Source organism: Armigeres subalbatus, chromosome 1 (genome assembly GCF_024139115.2).
Source record: "Armigeres subalbatus isolate Guangzhou_Male chromosome 1, GZ_Asu_2, whole genome shotgun sequence".
Lineage (NCBI taxonomy): Eukaryota > Metazoa > Arthropoda > Insecta > Diptera > Culicidae > Armigeres > Armigeres subalbatus.
In genome coordinates this window covers 245035706-245051343 of record NC_085139.1, presented here as the reverse complement: position 1 = coordinate 245051343, position 15638 = coordinate 245035706, and the positions used below count along the sequence as shown (strand labels likewise).

General features: G+C 35.9%; 1 protein-coding gene and 2 long non-coding RNA genes across 5 annotated transcripts in view; all 3 read right to left on the bottom strand.

Annotated features, from left to right (window-relative positions):
* LOC134206285 (actin nucleation-promoting factor WASL) overlaps positions 1 to 7869 on the bottom strand; it is a 334646-nt gene extending 326777 nt beyond the window's left edge. Inside the window, exon 1 of one of the 3 annotated variants that reach the window (XM_062681988.1) lies at positions 7509 to 7869. The gene's annotated coding sequence lies outside the window, so the exon portion shown is untranslated. The remainder of the gene's footprint in view (positions 1 to 7508) is intronic. The other 2 variants (XM_062681989.1, XM_062681990.1) reach the window with 2 other exon arrangements.
* LOC134212354 (uncharacterized) lies at positions 1429 to 2085 on the bottom strand. Its single transcript, XR_009979255.1, has 3 exons — positions 1792 to 2085; positions 1636 to 1722; positions 1429 to 1503 (listed from the first exon to the last, which is right to left on the bottom strand). It is a non-coding gene; the product is annotated as an uncharacterized LOC134212354 (long non-coding RNA).
* Positions 7870 to 14073: 6204 nt separating the features above from the next.
* LOC134212347 (uncharacterized) lies at positions 14074 to 14629 on the bottom strand. The gene is made up of 3 exons (XR_009979252.1): positions 14497 to 14629; positions 14266 to 14417; positions 14074 to 14208 (listed from the first exon to the last, which is right to left on the bottom strand). It is a non-coding gene; the product is annotated as an uncharacterized LOC134212347 (long non-coding RNA).
* Between the last annotated feature and the right edge of the window lie 1009 nt (positions 14630 to 15638).

The window sequence follows — 15638 nt, the reverse complement described above, 5'->3', positions numbered from 1 at the left end:
TATTGTTTATCGTCCCAAACAATAAAATCTAAGGTAAAAGGCAGAAATTCATTGCATTGATTAGATGAAAAAATTGATGGAATCGATTTTAATAAAATTTTAATTAATAATAATTTAATAAGATTTTAATTAAATCGATTATTGCAGTATTGCAGGAAGATACAAAGCGCGGGAAAAAAGGCATACCCGACCGGCTCGATGGAACTGCTGGAATGTTGTGAAGTGATGCACAGGTACGTCGTTCAGGACTTGGTTGATCTACTAGATCACATATTCTGAACTCCACGACGTTTTGCATAACCGAAAAGGCCTGTAGTAGCTTGTAAACACAATGAGTGAAATATTGTCGACTCAATAGTCCTGCTGATAGGTTCAACGATGCACGGATACATCGTTCAGGACTTTGTTGATCGGGTAGATCACATGTACTGAACTGTTTTGAACTCAATGACGTTTTGAAGAAACTAAAAGGCTTACAACAGAACTCACATCACCCAGTGCACCACGAATATGAAATTCACCACAGTCAAATATACACATTCACCCAGCAAATGACAAAAAATCACCACGCGTTTATATGGGCCACTCACATTCATGCAGTAACGCACGAACTGAGCAGCCTGTCAGAGCGACTTGTGTTGGGTTGAATGGTAAATTGAATGGTTGGTGCTGGAATGATTTTTTGGCTGCCCCACAGTCGCACTCACGACGGCGGCGATGAGATTGACCGTATAATGTGCTGAGATTCATGTATTTCACTGCATTGACGTTGACATATTTCAACCCTGCAAAATGCAGCGTTATTTTCTATTTTAATGGATTCTACCAACATGGATCTCCATGTTTGGCAGAGCATTGGTGATTAATCTTAGATTTAATCATGATCAATGAATAATGGGTTATTTTATCATTATTCATTTATCATAATCATAAAAAAAATTAATCATTAATCTCCAATCGTTGATCATAGATTTTTTCATTAATCATATTCATGAATGTTTTGCATTTATTTATTAATCATCAATCTTAATCATTGCATACATCGCTTTTATTCATTATTTTTTATCATAATCTTACACGCAGAAAAAAATATTGTAGAAACAACAATATTCTGGGTCAAATTCAACAATAAATATTGTTAGCTCAGGGCTAATAATATTTAGCGTTTGAATCAATCTATAATATTGTTGTTTTTACAATCATGGGTTTAGTCGCGTTATTGTTAAAACAACAATATTATTGTTGAAATAATTGTGATTATATTGTTGATTCAATGTATGAATACGTTTGATTCAACAATATGGTATTGTTGAAAATATTATGTATATTTCTTTATTTTTGAAATAAAAAAAACAAATTAATGCGGATTAAATACTTTATTTTTATCATTTAATTGGTAGGTATATTCATATTATCTATCGAGGTCAACAGCTGTTGTTGATGATGTTGTGAAGCGAAGCTGTACATGAAAGCGGAGGATGCAGATGTGTCTGTAGAAAAGACCTGAAAATAAAATACTTATTTTACTTTTTGAGGGCGTTTGGATCTCATGTGTATGAAGTTACAAGTTTGATCTCATAATCAAACTAAGATTGACTTAAATTGCAAAATAATGATAAAAATTACACTTTATACCTGGTATTTTCACCATCCATTTATCCGGGAGTAAATGAAGGCGGATGACGTTGGCGTAGCTCTTCCCTTTCTTGGTTCCTTATTATCCTGAAAAAGTGACAAAAATCTGTGAATAAGTAATTCGGTATATTATTTGTTTGATTTGAACTTACGTACATTTATGTTTGCACTAAACATTTGTTTATTTCTCTAGGAAACAGTGAGTTTCCTATCACGGGGAAATCTTTTATTTAGTTCAAGACTGAAGAACAAACATAAAAGGTAAACATGCAAGGTACACGCTTATTCTTAATAACGCAAATAAGATCAACAATAAATATTGTTGAAATAAAAATAATATTGTTATTTTAAGCAAAAAATATTGTTAAATCAACAATCAAATTTTTTTGATTCAATAATCAATCGATTGTTAGAATCAACAATATAATTTTTTAGTTTAATCGTACAAAATTTAGCTGCGTGTATAACTTTTATACATTTGAATAACCCAATTTGGTAGCTTAGAGAAAGATTACTTGATTATTGATCACTAAGCAAATTATTCAATTTGATTATCCATAATCGTTGGCATGGCAAATGCTGGGTATTGCGTACCTGAAGAAATAAAATAGACCCCATTTCGCGGTCCTTAGCCTCTTACCCAGCACCTCCTATCCCTACGTCCTCGTGGCGCTGGCCGGGATTCGAGCAACCTTAGGGAAGATCGAGTAACAACCCCGGTGGGAGCTATGGTCGTATGCTGACAGGGAAGGGAGGATTTGCTTTTCTCCGGAGCCACAAGTCTGATCGAGCGTCTGTTCTCCATGTTAGGAGCGGCTCACAACAGCGTCTGTACCCCATGTTAGGGGCGGCTGATCATTGTCCGAGTGCCAGCGAGGGACTCTAAACTATATATATACGGTTATATATTTCTTATCTTCCAATCATCTAACATGTTTTTGGCTCACAAGAAGGGCAACAAACGTGTTATGAATAACTACCGTGGGATCACTTCTGTGCTGTGTCCAAATTATTTGAGCTGGTCATTTTGGATCCACTTGAGGCCCATTGCAAACCATTTCTCAGTATGTAACGACCACCATGGCTTAACGTCTGGGCTTCCTATATAACCAATAGTATGGCACAACGTGCAGAGACTGATGTGATTGCAAAAAATGAACAAGTTCGGCATTGAAGGTAGCTTTCTACGATAGTTTCGTTCATACCTCACATACTGCGGTTGTCATTGGAGATAGTCAGGTACCCAACTCCAAAACGTCTTTTCAGAAGAACCGAGGAAAATCCGTCGGGTCCCGGAGAAAAGCTACATTTAAGCCGAGAAGAAGCGCTGATAACCATCGTTGCATCAATGTCGATGGTGCCAAGAGTTTGGTTGGCAGTCGGAGCAGTGTTCACAGTGCTCTCGATTTCCACGGCTGTTAATACCTCGTTCGAGAACACACTCGAAAACTTCTCGGAAAAGAACGAACAGATGTCCTGGGTCGTAGATGCCGTGTTGTCATTGAGCGTCATGGAAGAAGGTAATCCAGATTCCTTGCGTTGCTCGTTGACATATTGCCAGAAGCGTTTAGGATGCGACTTGAGGTTGGGTTGAATATTGAGCTGATATCGAGAGTAACACTCCTTACTGGCTCGCTTGTACTCGTAATTGAGCTTAACATAATGATAGCAAAGTGAGAGTGAACGATGCTTGGTAAACTGCCGCAAAACAGCTCTTTTAGTAGTTTTCAATTGTCGCAGCGAGCTAGAGTACCAAGGAGGACTAACTATCTTACGACAGACTTTCTTTGGAACGTGTTGATCAATGACATACGCTAAGACGTTAGAAAAAGTTTGCGCTGCAATATTCACATCTTCTAGGTCCAGAATGGTACGCCAATCGATGGAAGACAGTAGCTTAGCGATGTTATGATGGTCGGCTTTGCAAAAATCGAAAGATATGGATTCAAGAGGCGAAATTCCTTCAAGGATCTATTCAGAAATTTATTCGAAAATTCAGTTTTAAATCCTTTTAAGAAATTCGTTAAAACATTTTTCCAGGAATTCCTTTGGAAAATCCATTCGAAATTTCTTGGTGAATTCTTTCGAAAATTCCTTTAGCAAATATGCTTTACAAATAACATAATTTCCTTTGGGAATTCCTTTTGAAATTCCTCCAGAATTTTTTTTTCGGGGACTCATCTTGGAAATTCCACCAGGAATATTTTAGAAAATTACACTCATAATTCCTATGGACACTCTTTTAGTGATTCCTTTGGGAAACTCTCCAAAAATCCTTTTAAAATTGATCCAGAAATTCCTTCGCAAGTTTTTCCTGGAACTGCTTTGAAAAATCCTTCGAAATTTTTTATTTGAATACATTTCTGAAAAATTTCCGAGGAAATTCTCAATTCTCTCTTACTAGTGGAACATGTTCAAAAGAATAAATATAAAAAAAAAACTTTATTACACTACATATGTCGAACATATGTACTACAAACAACTATGATGAATGTAGTGTTCATTACTGATTTATAGTCTGTTCTGAACGTTGCTACTCATGTTTTAGATACAGGAGTGTTGTTTTTTTTGGGATGTGTTTGAATGTTTTGTTATGTTTGAAATGTGCCTAATTGTGTCAGGAATTCTCTGAATATCCCAGAATTTGTCCAAGTTGGGAGAAATTCCATAATAATTCCTGGTTTTCCAGATAGTAGACACCCTGTACAAGTTATTAACAAAATTATCGTCAGTTTATTAGTTATCAGTTAATTATCGTCAGTTTATTAGTCGCTGAGGCGAGTTTTAAAAGATTTCCTTCCCAACTAACAAACTATTCCTTTCCAGTGCGCTCATGGAGATGCAGAGGATTCCTCGGGTAGCAATGAGTGTCGCACTAATTTTCCTTCCGTTATCCTAATTGACTGTGCGGATGCGACCGGCATCGTTTGATCTTGAAATAATGAAACTCTGAAGCATGTGCAGTGCAAATAGCTCTTAGTCCCAAGAAGACTATTGATGAGCTGTCCATATTATTGTTGTTTCTCGGCATTCACGACTAGCAACTATGATGTGTACAGTCAATCAAGCTAAGCTAAGCATATATGAAATCTGTGCTACTACACGCTAGTGAAATACAGTGCGTATTAGTAAAGAACACTGAACGGCTGCATGTGATTATCAACAGATGCTTGCGGTATATAATTTGAACCTGGTTGCGCCATAAATGGATCTCAAACCCAGATATCCATCATGCGAATACGTGATAGATTGAAACTCAACAACTCGCAACAGAAGCAGACCCAAACGCCTTTGGTGGAACAGCCTCTAGAAAGAAATGAGGGAAAATTGACAAAAACATAACCTGCCATGTGGACCACTCGGGATGCACAACAACGAGGTGAAACTAAAAAAAAAAGCACAAACAATCAATAATACTTATTAGTGCTTATTAGGTGAGATTCATAAATTAGACTATTAAGCTACTCAACTTGAAAAAAATAATATTGTATAGTTGGTAGCAAAATCGATCCCCTTGATACGTTTAGGAATCACCAAAAACAACACCAGCAAATAAATTCGGTGACTCAACGTGGCACCGGATTGGAAACACTCCCACCCTAATTCGCCTTCTCGTCTGGTAGTTTCAAAATTCAATGGTACTTTTTGGAAGTTCTAAATTAGAACATCTGTTTGTTTAATGATAACTAATTTTAACCAGTGACTTTAAATAATTCACTCAAAGCCTTTTAGCCTTGATATTTACAAGGAAGACAAAAAATCATTATTTTACCTCAGGTTATCGCATGTTACACATTTTCCTATAATGAGTCGATCGATTTTGAATATTATGTATTTCCATACTCTGCTCAGTGACCCAAACAGAAACAAATAATTGAATGATGAGCAACACAAACGAAAGGGGTGAGAAAAACGGGATCCCAGGTTCCCCCCCAACCAGACCAGACCAGTTCAACCAATATGTGTGCTCGTTATGCTTTGCTCTTATGCGGAAAACTCATGCTTTATGCAAGGGCTGGTTTTGTTGGATTGTTTCCTCTCGTGTAGTTGATTCGGATACAGCTTTATCTTCGAAGATGAGTAACTACTCACTCGTCGTCCTGTGATTGATTCACATAAAATATCCATGTCGAGACAAACATCGAATCACATAAGACCATGGTGCGTATGGTTGCTAGCTACAGTTATTGTGCATTAAATGATAATTAGGGTGTACGAAAAATCTTTGACTGAAATATTTAGGTACATAGCGACGATAGTGGACTATGAATGTAAGTTGGAAAAAAATATGTTTGAAGTAAAGTATTAAGTCTCTAAATTTGAATAATTTAGAGTAAATAAATAGCCGTATTTCGGAAATTGACATCAATTAAAGTTATTGTAGTATTCTATGAACTTAACACAACACTTCTTATGATATTATTCTTAATAAGGATTTTTATGATTTGAATATTCTACAGTCACTAGACATAAACTGAGGATTTCTCATCCATATCAATAGCATCCCAAGAAATTTTTTTGGTGATACAAAACAATTGAAGCCTCCCAACGGGGAATTCTTTATATGATACGAATGTACTATTGACTGATGAAAAAAAATAGAGGTGTAGAATATAAGAATAGATACAAGCATTGTTCAGGACAATGAAGCAATTACTAAACAAACATCATTACTTAGGTAATGATATTTTAAATCAAATTGAAAACCGGAATGGGAGATTTTAGCGATAGCTAATAAGAACAAGGAAGCATTGTTTGTTGTTGATAAAATATTCGCATAAAAATGAAACCACCATTGTAATAAATAGGATTCAACGGCTCGTCAAAGCATGTTTAGTTAACACTAGCAGACCCGACGAACTTCGTTTCGACAAAACTGATTTGTTCTCTGATTAGGTCTCGAATTATGCAGAAATATCTGTTTCATTTGTATGGGAGCCCCCCTTTCCAAAAGGAGGAGGGGTCGCGAACCATCTTAAGAACCTTCCCCGGCCCCAAAAAACTCTGCACACAAATTTTCACGCTGATCGGTTCAGTAATTACCGAGTCTATAAGGGTCAGACAGACAGAAACTCATTTTTATGTATATAAAGAAGAAAAGAAGATTATGAAGAAAACTATTTAGGTAGGGAGAATGACGGCTTTGGCAGGTTTTGTTCTAATAAATTACAAATTACAAATTATTGTCAGGGGGGTTTTTTTATGACTGATTTTGCTCAAATTTGGCCTAAACATTCTTTGCATATCAAAAAATATTGTGGCCAAATTTCATAAAATTCGGTCGACAAAAACCCCCCTGCCAATAATAGAACAAAACCTGCCAAAGCCGTCTGTTCCCCTATATAGGAAATAAACTGGCGGCGGAAATGAAAGTCGAATGAACCGTAATTTTAATTAAATTAAAATAAAAAAAAAATGTCTGATAGAATTGGATGAACTTGAAACTTAATAACTTAATAAATATTGAAAATAATATTTTTTTGAAACTTCGAATATTTTTTTTATTATATTCGAAGTACCTAATGTGCACATTCTTATCAAAATAAGGTACATGTTTTTTTAACAAACATATTTTTGGGACACCCTACAAATTATGTTTATCAAGCCATTATTTGTCATCCACCACCGTCAGAAACTTCCGCTTCATGAGTAAATAATACGAAAACACTATAAGTAGTTAAATCAGAAATTAGATACACACACGTACGGCACTATCGACCAAGGGACTATGGAAGACACTTCCGTTCCAATAGTTAGCCAAACAAGAATCCCATTTTTCCGCGAATGCTGCAATGATGTCACCAAATCCCAGACATACACTCGCCCCCTCCCCAGTCATTGCCATCGTTGTGCATAAGTTTCTAGACACAGACCTTGAGAAATTTTACACTAACCGACCACTCAACCAGCCGTAAATTCTTTCCCGTAAAACCGTCCACTTTCGACCGACTTTATATACGCTGCACGCACAGTTTCCGCGACGGAGAATTCCGGAAACGGTAAATCTTCCACGGTGCAAACTATCGCGAACGAACGGCACTGACGGGCTGCTGTTGTGTGTTGCCTCGGGAAGCGATAACTTTCGAATGGGTTCCGTCCGTGGACGAGGATGGACTTTTCTCACTCACTCACAAACGCGTACCAAGATCGCCTCGCCAGCTGCTTCACGACTGATTCGCGGACTCCCCAACAACATCAGCCAGCACAATCACAAACTCCAACATCATCAACAACATCAGCGAGCGAATGACGGATTGGAAGGTTTTTCTTATTGGAAAATGGTCACACATGCAGAATCGTGCATCGCATACGCACGTGTTGCACAACTACAAATGCGACTTTAAATGTCAGTCACGAGCGGTGATGATGCATGGGTTTTCTGCTTTTTCTGTTGAGATGTTGTCTGCGAAATGATAGTGCGACACCTGTATCCGAAAGATGGAACTATTTAACGATTGGCGATTCGAATCGGAGAAGCAATTCCGGATTTGTTGGTGCGGCGCTAATGTTTGGTTTGAAATTTTCGCCACGTACTCGTGGAAGTATGGTAGTTGGAAATCGAGAAATCACATAAAATGTATGAAAAACCAGAAGTTATGTCAATGTATGGAAAATGGGTGTTAGTTAAAGAAAAGTAGTGATAAGGAATGAAAAGGTAAAAAGATTATCTCGTGCACTTCGGGTCTGTTCACAAATTACATAACGCAAAAATCCGAGTTTTTGACCCCCTCCCTTCCCCTCGTAACAAAAGGACTCGTAATGCTGGGTAGACACCTTTACGTGGTGTGTAAGGTGGGTAAGATCTACCACGGTTACATTGCCAGCTACAGGCAAATCCTGACCCAACGATTACCTTCCTCATTATCCAACTCCGTGGTACTTATGAGGGTGTCGCTAAGTCGGTGGCTTCTCGTTAAGTAAGTACTACATCAACACTTCCTTCCTCTCCCTAGTTACGGTGAAGATGGGCGTGGCCAGGAGTAGTAATCCTCATGCTTTTGTTATTTTTGTTTAAGACTGGAATCAAGGACCACTCCCCTTCTTGATTTCTGATAGCATTCTAGATAAGGATCTCAAAAGTAAAACATGAGTATCACTAGTGTCCAATCTACGAATTACACCGTAACAATGCTAATGCTCCCTTCCCCTCGTAACAAAAGGTAATATTTATGGTACCACCTCCCACCCGCCATATAACGCGTAAATGTGAAAATTTTAAAGGCATTTTTTTCCTTCTCAGAAGCACATGGGTTTTGGTATCCAGCTTTCCACGCTCGGTAATGGCGGCTTGTCGGTGTGTAAAAATCAATCAGTCACTGTACTGTTTGACACTAGCTGGAGGAAAGCCCATTGGCGTTCCTGGGTGAGGGGAAGGGAAAAAAGGCCTTTTCCCCAGTGAGTTTTCCTCCAGCTAGTGTCAAAAAGTACAGTAATCGATTGATTTTTACACACCGACAAGCCGCCATTACCGAGCGTGGAAAGCTGGATTTTTTGAACACTGTTTGAACACAGAATAGGAATAGCACATGATCACAAACCAAGGTTATCAAGAATACAGCTAGTAGAAACAAAAAAGAATTTGCGACCATGGCCATTCAAATAGTTTAGCGGGCTGTTCTATCGAGAATATTCGCTTGGTGTTTTTACGCATATCAAGCTATGTGCTTGATTTTGATAATTACAAATGCGATAACGATAGCATTATCATTGGCGAGGATAGGGGAGCTAAATGTCAAAGAAGGAAAATCCATACGATTTGACAGCTTGGTACCCAACATGTTCCGGACAGCAGAACAAAGGGAACCGAAGCGACAATCTTTATCTAGTAACTAAAATATCTTTTTTTTTGGGAACGATAACAAAGGAAACCGCAGCGACAATCGTCCTCTATAGTTTATTACAGTATACCCCCGCTGATCTGACAAATGTATGGCCGGACTATCGGAGTTGCTCTCGTTAATCCGACTGTCAAATCCATACAAATGAACCAAAACAAAATCACTGCACAAATTTGAAAACTGACAGCATAATGTGTTTAATTGGGTGTTGATACTTTTTAATCCGGAAAATTCCGATTTAGCGAGATCCGGACTAACGAGTCGTCGGATTGGCGAGGTCCGGATAAACGGGGGGATACTGTACCTCTATTGTCGTTATGCATGCAAGAGCATACCAGCGCCATCGTGTTGTCAAAATGAGATTTTGAGTTGCAATGTCGACGTCGATTCGCGAAGTCGAAGCAAAATTCTTCACACAAACAATGACAGTTCTTTATGGGTTTTTACAGTAGAGCAACAGAGAGGAGGAGATGACGACCATGTTTCACTCAAACTCTGACAGATAGCAATGGGATTTCCCATAGGAAGAGCAGAATTTGCTTCGACTTCGCGAATGGCGTTGAGGTTCGGTTTGTTTGTTTACACATGTTTTGCAGAAAATTTTGTTCGATTCGTCATGTCTGTTCTCTCCCGGATAAAAAATATGATTAAAATATCATAAATTTTACTGTTACATCACCAATTAAAACATATTAATTACCATTGAATGTAATGGAATTTTAACAACTAAATCACATCAGAGGCAATGGTTTTCCACGATAAAATAAATGGTAAATGGGACTTTTACAATAAAAAAGAAGGGTTGTTATGTATCTTTACAATAAAAAAATCGAAAATTTTTCATACAAAATTCAGAACAAAACAATTGATTCAACGGTTCTTCAATAGGATGATTTCGAAGGCCAAAACAATAGAAAACAATGTGTTTCAAATGTTTTTTCTCACATTTTTTTATTGTTTTACAGTAATGAGATTTTAAATACATTTCACTTGAATCTCGACTTAAATATTACAATAAAAATACAATTCAATTTAATGTTGACAATTTATTTTATTGGTACTATTTCAATTTAACTTTAAACTTTGTTTGAAATCAGTCAATTTAAATTTTGTTCCATTTTCAATATATTAATAGAATATTTTTAAGATAATTCTACTTCAATTTCAATTAAATTCAATTTAGCTTTAATTTACTTTCAATTTGATTTTAAATTAATTTCAATTTAATGTAGGGGAACTGTTCCCATTTCCATCTCAGTACATATATTAATCCTACTTTGCTAGCACTACTTTTTAACTAATCAAAACGGCCAATATTTACACTGTTCGTTCCACGTAACTATTGAAACACATTCGTAAGGGTTTAACTTAGATTTATTTTCCAAACAATATGCTAAAATCTCTTTAATTTAATGAAAATTCTAACAAAATGTAAAGTTCACTTGATTGAGAGATGAAATTCTTACCTTTGTAAAAGCGATTCGACACTCTGGCCTTTTCCTACTAGCGGAAATACACTCATCGATGTCCAACTTTTTCGCTAAAATACAATATTTATATTTCACTAACCACTAGTTATCACTGCATATAACTATTTCAGCACAATAGATTTACAATTTCACTTATAAAATTCACTCAAAATAGCTACTGAAAGCTATAAAACTGTGGGATGAATTTTTTACGGAACTGCTAAATGTTTGCCCACTTATTCAGCTCAATCCATCACCTCCAAAATAACTCAGTGCTGCCGGATTTTAACGAATGAAACACCTTTGAATTATATGCTACTTGCTTTTATTCTTCGAAATTCAAAAAGTAAAACTGTTTCATATGGCCTTGCATCACATTCGAATACTAGAAGAAACTTTCCCTAACCCAATAATAAATATTTCGGAAAGTATGATTGGAAATAGAATCAGTACATTATATAACTAGTTTTGCGTCTAGTTGAATTCCGTAAATATGGCACCACAGCATGCATGTCGACTTAGCACCGTGCGCGCATGCGCTAACTGATGTGTTTTGGTAAATAGACAAATCTGTGCATCGCGCACATCCCTTTATGTTGTCAATCCTCTCGTTGTGAAAATTCAAAACAAATCTAATGCGAATGTCATTCGCTATATGCACAAAAATTTCGAGTTTGTTTATATAAACAGGTCTATGCTTCACGGATATGACTATGATTGTGTGAAGTAGAAACAAAAATTGAGATGGATATCGGTACATCGAAAGTTTTTCAAATGGGATGGAAAATTTACAGTGAGATGGATATAGGTTTGAAATGCTGACATTTTTATCAATTATTCAAAATAATTGAAGCAGTGAAATTAATAGTTTGAGAATATTGGACAAGTTTTGGATTCTGAGCAAGCTCGTGAATTGTTATACTTTGATCAATAGGTTCACTTTTATTGAGTTATTGCCGATTATTGCATTCATGCTTGCAAATGAGATGGATATAGGTACAGATACCCTAATTTAAATTTTATTTAAAATTTAGTTTCTATTTAATTTTAATACAATTTTATTTTTGTTTCAAAATTATTTCAATTTGATTGCAAATTTTTGCAAGAATTTTTGTTCTAATTCAAATAAGATTCCATTTAATTTAAATTTAAATTATAAATGGTATTGTTGAGTGCGTTACCGCTATTCAGACCGGGATGCATAAACGTAGATTTCAGTCGCCGATTATCCCACCGGCAATACCCACTGAAGACGCTGTAACTGATGCTGCTCGCATTTTTTTCCTGTGGAAAACGTAAATTATAAAATCATGTCAGGTTTCTTACAAAAAGTATAAGTCGAGAAGAAAAAGAAAATTTACCTGTTTAATTTTTTATTGTATCCCGTTGGTGATATAGCTCGATGATAGTGGTGGCAAGCAGCAGTGTTTTATCCGAGGTTTTATCATTAACTCAATTTCTGAAAAGGAACAAGGATACATGTTAACAAAAATTTTGCGAACTGCTTCGGCGGTGTAAATCAAGGGACCCCTTCCTAAAGGTCTTTCACGTAAAAAAAATGTTATTAAGATTTCTAATACTTTTTTGCTTAATGATGTGTAATAACCAGGCACATACATCCCAAAACTTATACTTTTCATTAACTTATGATTGTTATTAGCTTTTTAATATGGGATCATTCATTAGAAGGCATAATAAAGTTTATTGATATTTTCGAAGTTGGTTGTTGCTTATGAGGTTTAAATTTATAAGTTTTTTTCTTTACGTGTTGAAAGATTTCTTCCTCATCACAATGATCCGGTATCACGATGACAGCACTATAGATACTCACCATGGTACAGCGGCTAATGATCGGCCGTCGCTTGCTCGCAAAATCAGTATTGTCGGCGTAGCACCAAGTTTTATCTATCAAACTAATTGATGCGTTGTTTAGCGCATCTTTAGGCGAGCCCAGCGCACTACTTCCGAAGTTGGGTAAGCTGCCTGTATCTCGAGAAAAATCCAACTTCGGTATAAAAAGTGTACTAACTTTGTTCCGGATGGACAATAATAAAAAGAACACTTCGTTTACTTCGTCTTTCCACTAATCACGAACAAAATTGTACACGCTCATCTAAATCCAGTCATTCTCCAAGTAAAATTATAAGTGAAAGATTTTGTTTCTTTGAATTTTCTTAATTCAAATTGATCAGAACATGAATATTTCAAGACCTGCAATTAAAATATATATTTGAAAATCGGTAGAATGTTTTTTCATGTAATAATAAAAGTTATTGTTATTTTATTGTTTTCAATTGTTATTTCATCAACATAATGAATCAATGAAACATTCTAAAATTGTATTTTTATTTGCTTTAAAACGGATTATCTGATCACCGAGATGGAATACCTTTATAGTTTGTTTAATTTTTGGATAAGCAATATAAAACAAAAGCGAACAACTAAAATATTATAGAATGTATCGGTCACATTAAAATGTATTGTACTTTTAAAGTAAGTACAATAAAGGATTTTCACAACCGATAAAAATCTACAATAAAAGTACAATAAATTGTATTATTTACCATACAACCAATTGTATTCCAATGGATCATACCATACAAGGTACTGTAAATTTTTATCCGGGCTGTGCTATGAGCACAGTCAAACAGACGTAACAGCTAGAACAATTTGTTTTAAAATCCATCGCCCAGTTACTTTACTACCACCTCGACCACCTCACCTGCATGTTGCACGAAATAAAGTTTAGTACGACAATGTCAACAGAAGGCGCTAGTGTGAGCTGTCAAATACAATGCGCATGTGTATACAGAAAGAAAAATCATTGATCAAATTAAAAGAAACATTGGTTAAAATAAAAAGTTGCATTGGTTCTTTTTCGTAGAGAGTTGCATATGTTCAAAACAAAAGTACGCCAACTTTTACAACAACCATGGTTTTGAAAGCCGCATACCACCCGAAAATTAAAAGTTTGAACTTTCAAAACAAATTGTACAAATGTCAGATCAAAATGGTTACACTGTTAAATAGAAGAGAATGGAATATATAAATTCAGAAACAAACTTTTTATTTGCCCGAAATGAAACCTCCCACCCTCCATTTATTTTTTCTTTTCAAATGAAATATAATTATTCAAAGTTTTATCTTTTTATTTAATTACTTTCATCAGTTTGATAGTTTGTAGGTATATATTCGCCGCTGAGAAATATCTCCTAAGCTTTATCTGCATCTCCATCAGTAAGGTTCTCCTGTTTGCCGGCTTTAGCCTGTCAAAAATAATGTGTCAATAAAGAAAAGCATAACACTTTTTTCATCGTACGAACCTAATCATAAGATACGGCATCCACCTCGGCTCCCACAATTCCGATAACCAATTTTCGCAAAGAGTGTCCATTTCTCCGATAAGCGATTATGGCGATCGTATACCTCTTCAAGTAAACCGAGTTTACGGACGGCTACTTTGCCAGTGGTAATGCTGCAAACAAAAATATAACCGCATAGATTTAGTCTATCAATGAAATATAAATAAACTTAAATATTTTATTCAAGCGTACCTGCTTCAGTTTGAATTTAGATAGTCCTTCTCTCGGTCCTTCTGCGGTTCGGGATTTTTCTCACAATCCAACAATGTGTGACTTTGCGGAAAAAATATTGAAGAGCGGCCGGGAAAACCATCGAAAATTCCACTATTCTGACAGCGGATGGATACACTGGAGGAAATGCTTTCCACTAGGGATCCTATAATGATTATAGGATCCCTACTTTCCACTATTTAAAACTTTGCAACTACTTTCGAATGCAATCTTAGGATTAGATTAAAATAGGATTAGAATTAAAGTATAATACAATAAATATAGAACAGATTTTAAAATATTTTGAAGTGTTTTTCACTTCATGGTTCGAATTTTGTCGATATCAAAAATGTATTGGTTTAAAAATATTCGCATTTATTTTTTCTTTGGTGCGTTAATCTGATGCCCCGCGTTGTTGCACGTAGTTACACGATTTGACAGTTCTACAGTTTTAATGATGAAAGTACAAACTTTCAAATATACAGTCATGAACTGACAAAAAATACTTTTAGAATGATGAACTACTTTTGCGTTAATCAATTTAACTTTTAATTTAATCAAATTTAAGCTCTTTTTAATTGTAAAGTATAATATATTCAGCAAAACAGTATTCTTTTTTTCTGTGTATTGATGTGCGCGCCCCTGGATGTGGAACTCGTCAGCAGTTGAATTTAAAACGACCGTTGAGTTCATGGTGGATGGGAATTTCATCAGTGTTACGTCTGTTTGTCTGTGCTATGAGGAAGATTGTCGCTGTCCGCACTGGCGAAACATATTTTGCTGGCGAGGATAGAGGAAGATCAAATAATTACGTAACACATTTTTTTTGTATGGATTGTCACACTTCGGTCAAACCCCCCTCTAAGCGATACATAATTTATGGATGCTCCCTAGGAACTGCATCGAAAATCGTATTCTATGGTTTATTAAAAAGATATTTTGATTACAAGGTAAAGATTGTAATAAACTGGGTACTGCGGATAGAGCCGCTTTTTTGCTCTCAAGCGAGTAGAGGGATATTTTGAAATCAATCTCATAAGCAAAATTATTTTGCAGTTGCTTGGCTGTCAAAAATGTCCCGCTCTTCGAATTTCTCTTTCCACGCTGCATGAGGACGCACAAAT